Raw genomic sequence first — 4300 nt, forward strand, 5'->3', positions numbered from 1 at the left:
ACTGCTAACACACTGAACTCTCCGCTCTTCCGGTGTTCTGTCAGATCAGCATCGGTTCTGGTCCTCCAGCTCCCCTGTTCCCCTGCCCACATGACAGGTCCATCACATGCGAGTGGAAGTCAGCAGAGTCAGACAGAGAACCCCATAACACTCTACACATAACAGTAGTCACAACGCAACTTATAACAAATACACATAACCATATGGACCCCAGCAGAACTAAAATACGGAATCGTTAAAATACTACGGTGGTCGACAGGTGCAAACGCGCAGCAAACACGAGAAAAACAAAGAAAAGATGCAAACAAAAAAAGAGATGCAAAAAATATACAAAAATAAGTGTTCCAGACCACTAGAGCTTTGTGTCCGAGTTCAGGGTCTGCATCCTTTCAAGCTTATTCTCTCATGGGCTTGAGAAACGACCCGGTCTACGGAAGAGGGGTCCTGCAAAGGCAGAGAGCATTGCAGAGAAGCTGTATCCTTCAGCTAGCTGCCTAGCCTCCACCTCGGCGTTATGTTGCTTAGCAGCCGTGACACAACATGATTTAAACAATGTTTGTAGGCGAGAATGTAGATGTATAAATCTCACATTTCTTCTCGGTTCATCAGTGCATCACCTAATTGCAATATTGGTCCGACGTTTTCGGAGATGTCTGCTGCCGCTGCATTAACACCCAGCTCCCCTCGCCTGCTGGTCCAGGTTTAGTATACCACTGGAGAACACCTGACTCATTTGGGCTTTCCCAAATGGCAGTTAGTTAAACACAGATATTAAGTTAGGTAACATCTAGTTGTAATATTTTGGTTCACTCAAATATTTCATTTATTCCTGAGCAAATCGGTTTGACTGATTAAAGTTATGCCTAAAAACACAATAGTTTGATTAAACTGTATCGTCTTACCTGAAATTTGGAGAGTATTTGAAAAGGGATACTTTGCCTACATTCCTTGTGTAAATGTGCTATACATGTTTGAACATTTTAGAATCAGACTAAGATTTTTTAAATATGCAACAGCCTTTATTACAAAAGGTGGAGAGTAATAGAGAAATCAGGAGAAAAAAAAACATACTTCGAGTCCGTTTTTTTTCTCCTTCGCCGCTGTGTGATTCACGTTGTCACGGTTGCTAAGCAACATAACGCCACGGTAGAGGCTAAGCAGCTAGCTGAAAGCTACAGCTTCTCTCTTCTGGTCGTCGAGGACCCAAGGATGCAAAACCTGACTTCGGACACAGCTGTTCTTTGTTCGACTCCCCCTAGTGGTCTGGATCACTTCAGTGTTCAGCATTTTTTGTTTGAATCTCTTTTTTGTTGCATGTGTTTTTATCGTCTTTGCTGGGTTTTTGTACCTGTTGGACACCGTAAAATACAGTGGTTAAAGTAAATATACCTTCAAATACTGGCGTCTGTAGGTTCCATTATTTTTACTGTAAATTTAGTTTTACTACTGCATTCACTTTATGAGTAAGCTACTGCAAAAAAAACTGTAACCTAACCTGATAGATAGAACATTAATATGTTCTATCTATCAGGTTAGGTATTAACCTAACCTGAATGAGATGCCACTCAAAGTCCATCAGGTTTTTGATGAGGGTGGAAACCTGAACATTGACCGTCACTTTTTATTTTGAATGGTCTTTCCTGTCTTTTTGGATACCATCTTCTCATGACCGGTTTTTGTGCCCCTTTCTGGGTTAATCCCAATGAAGCGACTAAAAAACAAAATCAAAAATGGGAAAATTCCTGAGAATATAAATAGTGTGGCATTTTGAATACAGCTGGTACAATATATAAATAAAGCTGTTTTTAATTACGTAAAGAGAAATCACCACCTTTGTCAAATGTTAATCATAACTTGCTTTAGAACTTTAAAACCATGTCATTGTAAAAAAATTATAGGAATGGTTTTACAGTTGAATGAACCAAAGTCTTGGCTGCCTTATGTCAATATTGGAGGTTGAAGATGAAGAAGATGGACAACACTGTCCTGTCTGGAATGTTGGCGGACCCTCTCAAAGACAATATGGCCTTCAATGCTGACCATGCAGAAAACTGCTTGCCACAGGGACTGTAATAAACCAAGTCCTTAATTGGACGAACATAAAACAAATCCTCTTATTGATACAGTATGCATTTAAATGAACAACATAATAAAGAGTGTCCACTCTGCCAGGTAAAGTAAAAGCAAGGATCTTAAACTCCTCAATTGTCGTGCAAGTCACATCAATGTTGAAAACTGTAGGCTGGATTAATTTACAGAAATTGTAGAGGAATTCATGGTACTTTGCACTGAAGGTGAAGTGTGCTTTCAAAGTTCATCAAAAGCTACCTTGGATGATCTTGTGATCACTGAAGGTGAAGTGTCTTTGGTGTTGCTCTTGTTTTCACCAAAATGCAGGAGGAAGGGCTGTCCTGGTTCCACGGCAATGAGGAAGGCTTCAACACTGGCTTGCATCTTTGACATAATGATAAGAAGACAAATAATAAAAAATTATTAAATATATTTAGCAGCAGAGCTACATTCAGATAGCAAACAAAGCCAATGAGAAAGTGCTTATACAAAGAAGTAGGATAATTAGAATAATCACATATCTGCACATATCTGAAAACATGGTCCACAGTTTGACATGAGCCGTTTTGGATTCTTCTTGTGGCCCGTGGATGTAGGAAGAAGCACATGAACCAACAGAAGAATGCCTGGTTTTCTCAGCCTGGAGGAACCACAGGATAAATAGCAGACACATTAGGATAATAAATAAACATTTTAAAGAGAAGTGTGAGCAAAACTAACCAGACCCACCTGTGTGTGTGCGTTTGTGTCACCATCACAGTCATTCAAAATACATTGTCCACCCGGTTTACCCTAGAGAGCATTTTTCACAACCTACAACATAAAGCATAAAAATGTCAGAAATAATTACCATGAACACAACTCAGACATTAGGCATTATAGAAATTAGTCAGTTTATAGAAACATTCTGGACAGCATTTCTTCTGCCAACTTGTGAGAAGAAATGTGTTGAAGTCATCATAACAGACTTCAGTCACCAACATGACATACTAATGAAGAAAAAATGTGTCAGCCAATATGTCATTGTTTATTATTATTATTATTTATAGAGACAAAAACATTTTGGCTAAGCTTAGATCGCATAGATCAAACCACCGGTCCAGCATTGCCGAAAACTTGAAGAAAACGACTCCACAGCTAAATGTTAACTCAAGCGGCCTTTCTGACAGTTTTAATGTTCGTTCAACCACCCGACACCCCGTGCTACACCTGCTTGGCTAGCTTTCTGCTAACAAAAATAATAAACCAAGGGTGCTCACGTCCAGTCCTCGAGAGCTACCGTCCTGCAACTTTTCGATGTATCTTTACACCAACAGACCAGGATCAGCTCTGAACAGACCTGCTAACCAGCCTTTCATTTGATTTAGGTGTGGCAATTGGCGCAGGGAAATAGATCTTTATTGAGATACAGAAAAAATAACAGTATAAACGCAGCATACATTGTGGTATAATGTCCGCCAGGGGTTACAAACATTGAAGACAATACATCACCATTACATTACATAAATACATTAAAGAGATAACATAAAGAACATGTTTTAATAGCTTTGGGGAAACTTACCTTGTTATTATCATAGACATAAATACGTAGACGCCTCATGGAGCGGGTCAGCCCGTTGCTGCGATACGTAAAAGCGTCCACCATATTGAATGTGGAATATGTCCCAGTAAGCTAATACAAGTAAATGGACCGAACTTCACAAAGTGCCGTTCTACAAAGTATTTTAAGTTAATACCCGTCACTGACACATTTTCTCACACACATTAATATATTTGGAAATCAAAGAAATTACTAAAGACAGAGTTTCTAACTTTTGATGTGATTATTTAATTGTTTTGGGGCATTTCTGAATAAAGAGCACAATGTTTTTATTTGATAGAAATGATTCTTATAATTTTTATATTAACATTGATGAACAGACACACTTTTACAGTGTTTAATTAAATTACATATTTACATAATTCCATAATTTAATGTACATTTAATGTTTCAAGACAAGAAACAAATTATTTTCTTATATTAATTTTTATACATTGAGAAATGACTTTTTATTTATAAATCAGTCATTGTCAAACAATAAACTACACATTTTTCTTACTTTTTTCCAGAGAAAAATATTTATTACAGAATGTCAACTCTGCTATTGACAGCAAAGAGTGAAAAATAATTCTAACAGAGTAAATTATTTTTATTTCATCAGTGATTTTTGAGAATAGGGACAACATGGGT

The 4300-nt window shown here is 37.7% G+C and overlaps 1 long non-coding RNA gene across 1 annotated transcript; it reads right to left on the bottom strand.

Annotated features, from left to right (window-relative positions):
• Positions 1-1426: 1426 nt before the first annotated feature.
• Positions 1427-3068, bottom strand: LOC107835458 (uncharacterized). Its single transcript, XR_001661271.1, has 3 exons — positions 2588-3068; positions 2329-2454; positions 1427-2084 (listed from the first exon to the last, which is right to left on the bottom strand). It is a non-coding gene; the product is annotated as an uncharacterized LOC107835458 (long non-coding RNA).
• Positions 3069-4300: the final 1232 nt, after the last annotated feature.

The sequence above is a fragment of the Poecilia formosa genome, unplaced genomic scaffold, assembly GCF_000485575.1.
Source record: "Poecilia formosa unplaced genomic scaffold, Poecilia_formosa-5.1.2 Scaffold2678, whole genome shotgun sequence".
NCBI classification, from domain to species: Eukaryota; Metazoa; Chordata; class Actinopteri; order Cyprinodontiformes; family Poeciliidae; genus Poecilia; species Poecilia formosa.